Source organism: Pseudonaja textilis, chromosome 7, assembly GCF_049901715.1.
Source record: "Pseudonaja textilis isolate UNSWEBS1 chromosome 7, rPseTex1.2, whole genome shotgun sequence".
NCBI classification, from domain to species: domain Eukaryota; kingdom Metazoa; phylum Chordata; class Lepidosauria; order Squamata; family Elapidae; genus Pseudonaja; species Pseudonaja textilis.
Window position 1 is genome coordinate 59,285,621 of NC_141996.1, and position 15,487 is coordinate 59,301,107.

The window sequence follows — 15,487 nt, forward strand, 5'->3', positions numbered from 1 at the left end:
GCAGGAAGACCTCCAGGATCCCTTCCAATTCTCCTATTTTATGGTATTATTCTGCTATGCTTATCTTGTGTCCATGCAGATGTTCCATACACATATAGTTAGAGAATTATCTCATTCTTTAGCTCTTCTTTTTCCTCACTGGTATGTATGTGAGTGAGAGTGTAGGTGTGTGGGGGAGGGGGGGCATATAATCAAAAACAGTAATCCAAGTTACTGAATGTCCACATATTACATCTATAGTATCCACTTTTCCTAAAGTTTCTCCCTGGCCTGCAGATGGTTGAAGAAAGCATACAGTTGAAATTCAAAAAATTAGAATATTGTGCAAAAGTTCATTTATTTCAGTAATGCAACTTAAAAGGTGAAACTAATATATGAGATAGATTCATTACATGCAAAGCAAGATAGTTCAAGTCATGATTTGTCATAATTGAGATGATTATGGCTTACAGCTCATGAAAATCCCAAATCCACAAACTCAGAAAATTAGAATATTGTGAAAAGGTTCAATATTCTAGGCTCAAAGTGTCCCACTCTAATCTAATTAAGCCATAACACCTGCAAAGGGTTCCTGAGCCTTTAAATGGTCTCTCAGTCTGGTTCAGTAGGAATCACAATCATGGGAAAGACTGCTGACCTGACAGTTGTGCAGAAAACCATCATTGATACCCTCCATAAAGGAGGGAAAGCCTCAAAAGGTAATTGCAAAAGAAGTTGGATGTTCCCAAAGTGCTATATCAAAGCACATTAATAGAAAGTTCTGTGGAAGGGAAAAGTGTGGAAGAAAAAGATGCACAAGCAGCAGGGATGACCGCAGCCTGGAGAAGATTGTCAGGAAAAGGCCATTGAAAAGTGTTGGGGACTTTCACAACGAGTGGACTGAGGCTGGAGTCAGTGCATCAAGAGCCACCACACACAAACGGATCCTGGACATGGACTTCAAATGTCGTATTCCTCTTGTCAAGCCGTTCCTGAACAACAAACAAGCGTCTTACCTGGGCTAAAGAAAAACAGAACTGGTCTGTTGCTCAGTGGTCCAAAGTCCTATTTTCTGATGAGAGCAACTTTTGCATCTCATTTGGAAACCAAGGACCCAGAGTCTGGAGAAAGAATGGCACACACTGCAAGATGCTTGAAGTCCAGTGTGAAGTTTCCACAGTCTGTGTTGATTTGGGGAGCTATGTGTTGGTCCACTGTGCTTCATTAAGTCCAGGGTTAACGCAGCCATCTACCAGGAGATTTTGGAGCATTTCATGCTTCCTTCCGCAGACGAGCTTTATGGGGATACTGACTTCATTTTCCAGCAGGACTTGGCACCTGCCCACACTGCCAAAAGCACAAAAACCTGGTTCAATGACAATTACTGTGATTTGATTGGCCAGAAAACTTGCCAGACCTGAACCCCTTAGAGAATCTATGGGGCACTGCCAAGAGAAAGATGAGAGACATGAGACTGAACAATGCAGAAGAGCTGAAGGCTGCTATTGAAGCATCCTGGTCTTCCATAACACCTCAGCAGGTTTTCATGAGCTGTAAGCCATAATCATCTCAATTATGACAAATCACAGCTTGAACTATCTTGCTTTGCAGGTAATGAGTCTATCTCATGTATTCGTTCCACCTTTTAAGTTGCATTACTGAAATAAATGAACTTTCATGATATTCTAATTTTTTGAGTTTCACCTGTATATACTGTAACATTATTTCTTAAAGCACAGGAGAATGCAATTTAGCCCTGGGGGGTGAGATGTGGGTGTTATCTTGCATCTGAGAAAAAGCCTTCCCTCTTACCTAAGACAATTAATTCCTTTATCATGAACAATTAAATAATCAGCTATTTCCATTTTCCACAAACATAAATTCCAACGGCATTCGTAGAAAAATGGGTACCTTATAGCAATAGTGGTTATAGATCACTGTATTCTTGTTATATTTAGAAGCTGAATATAAACAAAGTTGTGGTGACATGGTGAAACAAAGAAGAGACTAAAGTGTAGTCTTTCTAATCTTTCTAATCATAAGTACTAATAGTCCTTGACTTACAATAGTTCATTTAGTGACCGAAGTTACAACGGCACTGAAAAATATAACTTATGACTGTTTTTCACATCTTTGAAGCATCATGTGATCAGAATTCAGATGCTTGGCAGTTGGTTGAAAATTACAAACCAATATCTTTATGTTGCATCACCTGTAAAGTCATGGAATCAATTATTAACCAATCCATTATTCTCCATTTAGAGACAAACAACCTACTCTCTAACAAACAATTTGGTTTCAGAAAAAAATTATCCTGTAATCTACAACTCCTACACTGCAAAAACATGGACTACACAACTTGATCAGGGCAAAGCAATTGATGCTATTTATATAGACTTCTGTAAAGCCTTTGATTCAGTGGTACATGATAAGCTACTCTTAAAATTAAAATCTTATAGCATCTCTGGACACCTGCATAACTGGATAAATGCATTCCTGTCAAACAGGCAACAAATTGTCAGAATAGGGAACACCCTATCAAATCCTGTACCTGTCAACAGTGGTGTCATACAAGGCAGTGTTCTAGGACCAACTCTCTATATACTTTACATAACCTCTGTGACCTCTGTGACCTCATATGACCTCTGTGATCATATTAAGAGCAACTGCTTTCTCTTCGCTGATGATGTCAAGCTATTCAACACCACAGACAATACTGCTATCCTTCAAAAAGACCTTGACTATGTATCAGAATGGTCAAACAAATGGCAACTTCAAATCTCAACAAATAAATGCTCTGTCTTACATATTGGCAAAAAAATCAGAAAATAAAATACAAGCTGAATAGTCAAGATCTTGTTGATGATCCAAGCTCTGTCAAGGATCTTGGAGTACTCATCTCTAATGAGTTAAGTGCCAGAGCCCACTGTAACTACATAGCCAAAAAGGCATTAAGAGTTGTTAACCTAATCTTACGTAGCTTTTTCTCTGGTAATATCGCACTACTAACTAGAGCATACAAAACATTTGCTAGGCCAATACTCGAATACAGCTCATCAGTCTGGAACCCACATTACAAATCTGATATTAACACAGTTGAGAAAGTCCAGAAATATTTTACAAGAAGAGTTCTCTACTCCTCTACTCGTAGCAGAATACCTTATGCCACCAGACTTGAAATGTTAGACCAAGACAACCTAGAACTACGCCGCCTTTGGTCCGATCTACTGTAAGTATAGTATATAAAATTATCCACTGCAATGTCCTACCTGTCAATGAATACTTCAGCTTCAACCACAACAATACAAGAGCACACAATAGATACAAACTGAAGGTTAACCGCACCAAACTTGATTGCAGAAAATACGACTTCAGCAACAGAGTGGTCAATGCTTGGAATACTTTACCTGACTCTGTGGTTTCTTCCCCAAACCCCAAAAACTTTAACCTTATACTGTCTACTATTTTTTTTAAAACAGTTTTATTAATTTTAACAACAAACAAAAACACATAAAACATAAAAACATCATCCTTTCCTTCATGAGTTTACAGACAGTGTGTCAGTTGGTTTACCACTTTTTTTGTGCCTCCATTTCATAGTCTCCATTGTAGTTATATTACATAATAGCTCATATTATCAATCAACAATTATATAGCCTGATATCATTATTAAACAATCATTTGACTATAGTTTTATTAATTCATACTTTAACAAGATAACTATAGTTTACTTAATTTATTTTATAGCAAATCATAAAGTCAAACCAAGTCTATCTTAATAGAATTTTATAAAGATAGTATCAAAGAAAAAAAAGAAATATGTATTCATTGTTTCCTAAGGTTCTAAATATTCTATTATTATATTTTATTATCTAACCATTGATAGAAAAGATCCCAAATTTCATAGAATTGTTTATCTTCTTCTTCTCTAATTTCAAATGTCAATCTACTCATTTCAGCACATTCCAATATTTTCTTAATAATTTCTTCCTGTGATGATATTTTCTCACTCTTCCAATTTTTAGCAAATACAATCCTAGCCACTGTTAATACATTTACAATCAAATATTTCAAATTTTTATTATATGTATCAGGTAAGATTCCCAATAAAAAAATCTCTGGCTTTATATGTTTGTCATTTTTTCCAACCATATGCAAATTTTAGTCCAATATTTTCTAGCGTGCTCACAAGTCCACCACATATGGTAATATGAGCCAGGTATCTGATGACATTTCCAGCACTTTTCAGATTTATTCTTGAACATTCTTGCTATTCTTGTCGGGGGAAAATCCCACCTGTAAAACATCTTATACAGATTTTCTTTATATGCTGTTGACATTGTCATTTTATAATTTTGAGACCACAATTTTTGCCATTTCTCTAAATCAATCCCATATCCAAAATTCTTCTCCCAAGCAATCATCGTTTCTTTAACTTGTTCTTCCTCTAGTTTAATTTCCAGTAAATAACCATATAATTTTTTAATCACTTTTTCATCAGTACCTGTCAAAATCTTATCTAAGTTGGTCAATTTATCATAAAATCCCTCTGCTTTAGAATCTTTAACATACCTTGAGTGTATTTGCACATATGAAAACCAATTCATCTTTATACCGTGTTCTTCTAAATTTTGCATCATTTTAAATTCACCCTTTTCATCCAATATTTCCCCATATCTAACTGTTTATTCCTTCTTATATGTTATAGGATAAGAAAAAGCTTCAATAGTTGATAACCAAACTGGGATTTTCAAATAACATTGTCTCTTAATTTTCTCCCAGTTTAACCATAAAGACTCCCGTATATAATGCCTTCTAAAATAGCCCTGCGATTTAGTTCCCTTATACCACAGAAAAGCATGCCAGCCCAGTAATAGATCATGTCCTTCTAATGTCAACAATCTAGTCTTTCTTAGTGTTATCCATTCTTTGGCCCTCATCAACTTTGCAGCTTGATAAAACAACTCCCAATTAGGAAGGCCAAATCCTCCTCTAGTTCTAGCATCTTGTAAAAGTTTTAATTTTATTCTCGCTTTCTTACCTTGCCATATATACTTCAACACAATTTTATTTAAATCTTCAAAATAATCTTTGCCAAGCCTAATTGGTATTGTTTGGAACAGATATAAAATTCTGGGTAAAATATTCATCTTGATTGTTGAAATTCTACCTATCAATGACAGTTGTGGGTTTTCCCATTTCTTCAGATCAAATGCTATCTGCTGTTTGAGTTTAAAATAATTATTCTCTTTCAATGTAGTGCATCTTGACGTCAAGTATATCCCCAAATACTTAACCTTATTCGTGACTTGAATTTTCAATAGGTCTGCCAGTTCTTCTCTTTGAACCTTAGACTGTCTACTATTGACCTCATCCCCTTCCTAAGAGGTCTGTAGAGGACGTGCATAAGTGTATCAACGTGTCTACCATCCCTGTTCTATTGTTTTTTTTATTCGTATCCATTTCATGTGTTCATAACCATGCTTATACCTATACCTGTTATCTAATACTTGCTTCACACACACGCGCGCGCACACACACACACACACACACACACACACATATAGTCAGACTCACAGACGAACACAATACAGAAGCCTGATGATGGCAGATGAGATTCTGCCGAAACGTAGCTACAATTTTAAAACCACAACTATTTATTTATTTGATTTATTTGATTTGATTTGTCAATTGTTTACAAGATAATAAGTATAAGTGTATACATAGTTTTGAATACATGAAATGGGTACATATAAGAAAAATAAAAGAAAAATAAAAGAAACAATAGGACAGGGAGGGTAGGCACGTTGGTGCGCTTATGCACGCCCCCTAGAGACCTCTTAGGAAAGGGGTGAGGTCAATAGTAGACAGTCTAAGGTTAAAGTTTTTGGGGTTTGGGGAAGAAACTACAGAGTCGGGTAGAGTATTCCAGACATTGATCACTCTGTTGCTGAAGTCGTATTTCCTGCAATCAAGCTTGGTGCGGTTAACCTTGAGTTTGTATCTGTTGTGTGCTCTTGTGTTGTTATGGTTGAAGCTGAAGTATTCATTGACAGGTAGGACATTGCAATGTATGATTTTATATACCATGCTTAAATCAGACCGAAGACGGCATAATTCAAGGTTTTCTAGTTCTAGAATTTCAAGTCTGGTGGCATAAGGTATTCTACAACGAGTAGAGGAGTGGAGAACTCTTCTTGTGAAATATTTCTGGACTTTCTCAATTGTGCTAATATCAGATACGTAATGTGGGTTCCAGACTGATGAGCTGTATTCGAGTATTGGTCTAGCAAATGTTTTGTATGCTCTAGTTAGTAGTGTGATATTACCAGAGAAAAAGCTACGTAGGATTAGGTTAACAACTCTTAATGCCTTTTTGGCTATGTAGTTGCAGTGGGCTCTAGCACTTAGATCATTAGAGGTGAGTATTCCAAGGTCCTTTACAGAGCTTGGATCATCAACAAGATCTTGACTATTCAGCTTGTATTTTATTTTCGGATTTTTTTTGCCAATATGTAAGATAGAGCATTTATTTGTTGAGATTTGAAGTTGCCATTTGTTTGACCATTCTGATACATAGTCAAGATCTTTTTGAAGGGTAGCAGCATTGTCTGTGGTATTGAATAGCTTTACATCATCAGCGAAAAGAACGCAGTTGCTCTTAATATGATCACAGAGGTCATTTATGTAGAGTATGAAGAGAGTTGGTCCTAGAACACTGCTTTGGGGGACACCACTATTGACAGGTACAGAATTTGATAGGACACTCCCAATTTTGACCATTTGTTGTCTGTTTGACAGGAATGCTTCTATCCAGTTATGCAGTTGTCCAGAGATACCATAGGATTATATTTTTAGTAGTAGTTTGTCATGTACCACTGAATCAAAGGCTTTACAGAAGTCTATGTAGATTGCATCTATTGTTTTGCCCTGATCAAGTTGTGTAGTCCATATGTTTTTGCAGTGTAAGAGTTGCAGATTACAGGATAGTTTTTTTCTGAAACCAAATTGTTTATTGGAGAGTAGGTTGTTTGTCTCTAAGTGGAGGATGATGGATTGGTTAATAATTGATTCCATGACTTTACAGGTGACGCAGAATAAGGAGATTGGTCTGTAATTTTCAACTAGGCTAGGGTCTCCCTTTTTGAAGATGGGGATGACCGTGGCTTGTGACCATAGGTTAGGCAAGGAACTGGTCCTGAAAGATTTTTCAAAGATTATGCTTAGAGGTTTGGCTATGGCAGTGGGTAGCTTTTTTAAGAAGTAGGCACATATTCCATCCGGTCCAATAGATAGAGACGGTTTTAGATTGCGAAGTGCTTTTTCAACATTGTCTTCTGTAAAATCGATATGTATTAGATCATTGTAGTTATCTGTGGTTCGGCTAGGAAATACTGGGCATGATCCATTGCTGTTTACAAATACTGAGCCGAAAAATGTGTTAAAGATGTTGGCTTTAATGGTGTCGTCGTTGCAGTCTTTACCATTAGGTCGTATCAGGGGTGGGATGGACCTTGAATCTTTTAGTTTGTTGTTTACAAAATTGTAAAAAGCACTGGTGGAATTGGTGCTTAGAAGGTTTTCCTCTTGTTTAATTTGATAATTGGTGCATTCGGTCTTTATCTGGTGGCATAAATTTTTGTATCGGCTTTTGAAATTGGCAACGTGACCAGATTTGTTCTTCCGCCAGAGTGGATTTTTGGATTGAAGTTTCCTTATTGTTATGGGCAATCTGTTTTTTTGTTTTGTTTTGGGAGTTGTCGTTGGTATATATAGTTTGATGACTCTTTTGACTTCAAGTAAAAATATGTTGTAATGGTCTTCAACAGTATTGCATCCAGTGAATAGAGATTGCTAATCAAGGGATGAGAGATCGTTGTCTATAAGATCATAGTTGCCTTTTTTGAAGTTATAATTGGGGATTACGTCATTGTGGTGGTTTTTGTGTGGACGTATGTTGAGACAAAAGTCAATCATATTGTGGTCACTGCTGGAAAAGGGTTCTTTAGTTTGTATTCCGTAAATTAAATTCAAACTATTGCAGAAGATGAGATTGAGGCAGTTGTTTAGTCTAGTGTTGTTGGTTACTAGTTGTTCCAGTCCCAGATTTATAACAGCATTGTAGAAGGTTGCGTGTATGGTTTCAGTTGTACATTCATTTAGGGTCCAGTCAATATGAGGCAGATTGAAATCACCAAGAAAAATAAAAGGGTATGGGCAGGATGCTGCCCATGTTAGTAGTGTATTTAGCTTGTTTACATGTTCGATGTCATAATCAGGTGCTCTGTAACATAGTAAGAATCGAATTGTGATATTTAAGGATAGTTCACAGATAATGGTCTCAGGAAGAGCAAACTCCTGGGTAACTTGGATATTTTTTAGATGTAAGGACTTTTTATAGAAGATAGCAACACCACCTCCTCTACGAATTTCACGATCTGATCGGTAAACATGATAGTCTCTTACTGTGGTAATGGAGTCAGGGAGAGATGCATTGAGCCATGTTTCACAGACAAATATAATGTCGAATTTAGCCATATTTAGTAGGAGGAAAAATTCAGGTATTTTATTTACAAGGCTTCTTGCATTGAGTAGCATGCATTTAAGGCCAGCAGTAGTTGGAATTGAGGTAGTTAGGGGCGTGCGTGCCTAGTCTTGGGTGATGGTGGATTGGTTGAGGTAGGGTTGTGGTTGAAGGTTAAAGCTGAGTTGCGGGTTGTGTGACTTACTTTTGATAGTCAGCACAGTATTCAATGTACAGGTCCTTCTCTCCATTGTCTAGATGTTTTTTGAGTTCAGTGCGGAGTACACAGGAGCGGGTACGTTGCTGTATGGTTAGGTCAGGGCGACAACGGAGGTTCTTATGGTTGGTGTTGGTTTGGGCGAGTGAATTTATAGTGTAAATGAATTTGCGTTTGCTTGATTCATTTTTGCAAATGACCCTGCAGAAGCATGGGGTCACAGAGCCGTCTCTGTTTTTGAGCTCTCAGCCAATGCGGGAAATGTCAAGTATTTCATCAGGGGAGATGGTTGATGCTTGATAATCACTGATGATGTTTCAGACAGTTGTGATGTCATCATTATCATTGATGCCCTCTAGACCAAATAAGATGGCATTTGGACGTTTCCATTCATGCTCAACAGCTTCTCTGATGAGGATTGGGATATCAATATTTGTCTGGGTTATGTTTTTTTGTGGATTGGGTTGTGGATTGGGTTGTGGTTGTTGGGTAGAGATGTGGTTTGTAGCTATTGGATGTTCAGGTTTTTGCGTTGTGTCTTTTTTTTTTTTTTCGAGGTTGGATAATCTTTCTTTTAAGGCGTCCAGGGATGCTACTATGGTGTCAAGGGATGTTAATCGTGTTTCAATGGTATCAACTCTTTCCAACAGATCCAGTTTGGGTCTGCATGATTTGCAGAGATATGGAAACTCATTGCATGATTCTAGGTATTGAATCATTTGCTTGGGTAATCCCAAGCAGTCATGATGAGCGTATTTGTTACACAGAGAACATTTGATGGAGTTTTCATTATCCTTTAGAGTTTTGTAGCATTTAAGGCATGTGCAGGAGTCTTGTGGTTCATTGTTGGGGATTAATTTCTCTTTAGGTTGTGGTTTGGCATTGGATTTTTTTCTTGGCATGGTAGGTTTGTTAAGCTAGTACGTTGATTGAATTAATTAATGGAACAATTTTGGGTAATCAATATAGCCAATATCACACCAATCAATCAATTGCAGTAATCTCTCTAGTCAGATAATTTCCTAAGCAACAATCAACCTAATCAATTAATTACACTAACTACTAATCAATTAATTACACTAATCATTAGTCACACTGTTCAATTAAATTCACTAAATCACTGATTTTACTAATCAATTAAATTACATGAATCTTGATCTTTTAAACTAGTCAGTAATCACACTATTTGCACTAAACACTCTAATCACACTAATCAATTAATACAATAAATCAATTAAACCATTAATAAAATATTTCATAGAAATTGATTGTCTAATCATTGATGTAGGTGATAAGGTAGAAAAGTTGTAAGTTTTGAGGTAATGAATTAATGGGTGTTTGATTAAAGTAATGAGGTAGTATTGAGAGTCTTTAAGAAAAGGGTTGTTTGTTTTTCTAGCAGCTGTGATAGACTGGGTAAGAGGAATTTATTGCTCTGATTGCTGCTGTTATTACTCTGTAAACAAAAGGCTGTAACAGGATGTTCAAAGCACGCTGGGTTTTTGAAAGAGAGCAAAACTCGCTGAATTAAAACACTTTAACTACAATCAATATGTCTCTGAATAAGATTGTTTTGCAATAGTTTCCTAAAGTTCTTCAAGTTGAGTAGTAGTAGAAATACAGTCCAGAAATTTGGGTTAACTAATCCAATCTGTCCTTACTTTTAAAGTTACTTCTAGTTGCAATAGCCTTTTTTTTTAACTAAATCTGACAGTCACTCCAGATCATTAATCACAGTTATTTTCCTCCTTTGAGTCCCACTTTCCAAGGAAAATTCCACTGCAGAAATTTGAGTGATTCTAACCAAGACTAAGCACGCTGTTACAAGATCTTTCCTTTCTTTTTCACTTCTGTCTCAGCTGACTTACTGGTTTTGATTTAGCTATGCAGGCAATTCTCTTTTTAGTTCGGATGGAGGGGTTTTCTTCGGGTCAGTCAAGGAGACTGTCCTCTCCTCTCAACAACCGAAGCATTCCTCTGCCATCCAGGGTAACTTTTGGCTCCTAAGAGCCTCAGGGCTTTCTCCTCCCTCCTTGTTTCTCCCTGCCAGCTGTCCGATGTGGCTCCAGGGAAACTGTGTGGGGGATATTAATGGAAACGCGTTGTCTGGCATGGAAGATACTTCTATCAGCTGTGTGAGGGATTTAAATGAAGGTACCGTTGTTTGCACTCCGCAGGCTCCAAGTGATCCAGTTCAAGAGCTCCACCAGTGTGGTTAATAGGGCTCAATGGAAAGAGCTTCACTTCTCTGGGGAAGGAGAGGAGGGCTCCTGATCAATTAGCAGGAGCTCTGCTAGCATTATTAGGGCTCCACGGCTTCAGAATCCAGCATTTTGGGGCTTGTTTTTTGGGATCAGGTTTACTCACGGTTACTGGTGCAAGCAGCAGCTTTAAAAGTGATTTCTGGTGCAGGTGGTGGCTTTATAGGGAGATAGTGCTCCAAGAGCGAGAGCTTCACCTTTCTAGTTGGGCACCGCCATCTTCGTTTCTCCTATAATATAATATATAATATAATGACATGGGAAAATATACAAACAAAGCTGAATGCCATACATGTAAGTACCGCGAAAACTTAAGAAAACACACACACACACACACACACACACACACATATATATATATATATATATATATATATATATATATATATATATATACACACACACACACACACACACACATACATACATATACATATACATATACATACATACATACATACATACATACATACATATATATATATATATATATATATATATATATATATATATATATATACTTCAACATCAATACATGAACAGTGTGACATCTGGGTATCCTTCATTTTGATACAAGTAGCAATAATAATATTAATAATATTTGTTACATTAGTTAAACTTATGTAATCCTAGCATTAATATACATGTTTGTTTTATAGTAGTTATTCAATATTTCAATGTTGCATTTTAATGCCAATCACAACATTATTTGAGCATACAAAATATGGCATACATGCCATCTTTCAACCTCGAATCTTTCCATCTAATTATTGCTTTTATTCTATTACATAAAATTTGTATGCTAATATTCCCCCGTTTCTTATTTCTACCTCTATTCTAGTTTCTAGTCAGGCCACCATTACTAATCCTAGTGTTAATAATAGTTATATTAAGATATAGTCCTTTATTATTTAGTTATTCAATGTTTCAATGTGCCCTTCTAGTGCCAATCACCATATTGTTTAAACATACATAAACATACATAATACCGTGTTTCTCACAAAAAAAGGCTGGGCCTTATTTTTTTTTGACCCCCCCCCCCAAAATGGCTAGGCCATCTTTTCAGGGGTAACTTAATTCCCTCCCCTTGAATCCTCGGGTGGGCGGGCGGCGATGGCTTGGATGTTGACCTTGGCGTTGGTGGGGCACTTCGTATCGGGAGACCTTCCACCACCGTTGCTTTCCCTTCTCCCCATGCTGCTGCAGCATTTAGAGCAATGCCACGGTGTTTGGTGGAGCCATGCATGGCCAGCCAGGGCTCCTCCCTGCAACTGGAGCTCGGTGGAGACACTCGGCTTCAGGCGCTCCTGTCGCTGCCTTCCCTTCACCTTCGAAGGCAAAGCCAATTCTTTTAAAAATGACGCCCTACTACCAGTACGACAAAGACTCCCCTGCCCAAGAGGGCAGCCCAACCCCACATGGAGAGATGAATCTCCCGGGGCCACAGTGCAGGATCGGCCCACCCCGGGAGAAGCGCCCAGCCACCATCCCTGCCTGGCGCCGGGCAGAGCACAAAGAGCTTTGCCTGGGGTGTCCAGCACAGCTGACAGGCAGGCCCTCCTGCCCAGCAGTGGAGCTCTCACCAAAGCAGAGAGCGCCTCCCTGCTGGACCCTCCGCTCATCCCTCCAGAGCTGTGCAGGCTGGGCAGAGCCGGGAAAGCGAGCCGCGGGTGCGTGCCCGCCTGCCAAGCAAAAGAGCCAGGCCAACCTGAGCTTGGCTTTCTTCGTAAGTCCCTCCAGCCTGAACCCAAAGGGACCAGCAGGAGAGGCCACCCGAGGCAGTGATAGCACCCACCCATCCATGGAGAGGGAGGCAAGGCGATGGTCTGCGCTGCGTCCTCCTCTGAGCTGAGCCCCACTGAGTGAACACCTCTGCACCCATGTCGCTGCAGCGTTTGGAGCTGCTGGCATGTTTGGAGATGCATGGGGATGGGGACAGGCAGGGCAAGGGGTAGAAAGGATAGTTGGCTTCAGGCTCAATCCGCCAGACCTTCTGGCCTGGGAAGAAGCGCTGCTGTCACCTTGCCTCCCTGTCCATGGATGGGTGGGCGCTATCACTGCCTCGGGCAGCCTCTCCCAGTGGCCCCTTCAGGTTCAGGCTGGAGGGACTTGGGAAGGAAGCCAAGCTCAGGTCGGCCCGGCTCTTTCAGTTCGCAGGTGGGCACGCACCCATGGCTCATTTTCCCAGATCTGCCCAGCCCGCATGGCTCTAGCATGGCCCTAGCAGGATGAGCGGAGGGTCCAGCAGGGAGGCGCTCACTGCCTTGGTGAGAGCTCTGCCACTGGGCAGGAGAGCTCGCCTGTCAGCTGCACTGGGTGCCCCAGGCAAAGCTCTTCGCGCTTTGCCCGGTGCCAGGCAGGGATGGCAGCTGGGCGCTTCTCCCGGGGTGGGCTGATCCTGCGCTGAGGCCCTGGGAGATTTGCTTCCCCACGTGGGGTTGGGCTGCCCTTTTGGGCAGGGGAGACTTACCGGTAGTAGGGCATCATTTTTAAAAGAATTGGCTTTGCCTTCGAAGGCGAAGGGAAGGCGGTGACAGGAGCGCCTGAAGCCGAGTGTCTCCACCGAGCTCCAGTTGCAGGGAGGAGCCCTGGCTGGCCACACATGGCTGCGCCAAATGCCACAGCATTGCTTTAAATGCTGCAGCAGCACAGGGAGAAGGGAAAGCAATGGTGGTGGAAGGTCTCCCGATACAAAGTGCCCCACCAACACCGAGGTCAACATAGGCAGCACCATATTTTGTTGGGTATGCAACAAAAGTACTTCTTAACGCCCAGCCCCCCGCCATTCCCCCCCATTTCATATGTTTAATATAGGCCTTAATTTGGGGGGAGGGGCCTAATTTGATTTTATGCCTATAAAGCATGCTGGGACTTCCTATTGGGGGAGGCCATATTGTTGGAGGATCTTTCAATCTTTGCTTTATATCAAAATGTGTATTCTTATTTCTACCTCTAGTCTAGCTTTTAATAAAGCCATCATTATATTACAAAAAATATTTTCTTTCTATTCATCATCTCTTTACTCTTTTAATACTTCAATTCTTATTCATTTTTTAGCTTGCCTCCCATATTTCTCTCTTGGATCTTTGTCTTTATCAACATTTATGTCTTCACTATTCAGTCTAAATATTTCTCCCATCTCTATCCTCCTATGCTGCCAGGTCTCCAGAGTGTCTACCCAAGCCCCTATTTCCCTTTCAAAAGTATCTTCCTGCTTCTAGTATCTTCAAAGTATCTTCAATTTCTAAATCTCTTAAACTACTTTCCTCTTGGTTTATATCATTAGTCATTATTTTTATTGTCTTCTCCTTCTCATCTTCTTGCTTTATTTGCTGGTTTGTCTGTTCTATCTTTTCCTCCATTCTTTCTGTTGTTTCCTCTCTTTCCTGGACTTTTTGGTCTTCATTCATTATCAGTTGTAGGGTATTTTTTACTTTCCCATTTATGCCTTGTAGTAGGTTTTTTTTTAATCTCCCTGTGATTCTTTGTCATAGTATTTTTAATGCTTTGGAACATCAGATACAGATAATCAGATAATCAGGGTTGGAAGGGACCTTGTAGGTCATCTAGTCCAATCCTCGGCCTAAGCAGGAGACCCTACACCATTTCTGACAAATAGCAATCCAATCTTTTCTTGAAAGTCTCAAGTGTTGACACTCCCACAACTTCCAAGGGCAAGCTGTTCCATTGGTTGATTGTTCTCACTGTCAGAAAGTTTATCCTTATTTCCAGGTTAAATCTCTTCTTGTTCAGTTTCCATCCATTATTCATTGTCTTTCGTATAGATGCTTTAAAAAAAAAGGTTGACCCCTTCCTCTCTGTGGCAGCCCCTCAAAGAATGGAGCACTGAAACTTTGTTTTTCAGAGTGTAGCTCTTGGAACTTAAAAGAACTTAAAATAAAGTCAACAGAAGCTGGATATTGCCTTTCTTCTTTGATTTTTTTTTTATGTTTGCTTTGTGATTTCTACTTTAGAATATAAACTTGTTGGTAGTTGAATTTCTGGGCCTATTTGGATTACAAATTATTGCTATATTAATTCCTTCTACATTAACAAGATGGATTAGGTTTGAAGAACCTGGAGAAAAGAAATTTTTTTAAAGATTAATAAAAGTTGGCCTTGGATTATAACTTTTTGGGATATAACCGAACTAATTTTTTTATTCTCTGATGGATTATAAATATTGGACTTTAACATGGAGAAAACAACATCTGTACCATCTTCAGCTTCTTCTTCAGCAACTTCTAGTCCAGCAGGCCAAAGAACCTTGGATGCTCTGCTATAACAAGAGAAAGCCAACATTATGCAAGAGGGATTGAAAAACATGATACAAATGCTTTACAAAAAAATGAAAGAAGAATGGAGAAAATGGAAGGGAAACTAGAATTAAAAATGGAGAAAGTAGAAAAATAGAGACTTTTCAACAAATGATGGTAAAAAATGAACAATGTATAAAAAAAGTAGAAGAGAAAGCTGAATTGACAGAAAAAAAATTGGGAGAGCTGG

General features: G+C 39.1%; 1 long non-coding RNA gene across 1 annotated transcript in view; it reads right to left on the minus strand.

Moving 5' to 3' along the window:
• Positions 1-3,791: 3,791 nt before the first annotated feature.
• Positions 3,792-15,487, minus strand: part of LOC148125359 (uncharacterized) — a 318,026-nt gene continuing 306,330 nt past the window's right edge. The window contains exon 3 of the long non-coding RNA XR_015744383.1: positions 3,792-4,300. This is a non-coding gene — a long non-coding RNA (uncharacterized LOC148125359). The remainder of the gene's footprint in view (positions 4,301-15,487) is intronic.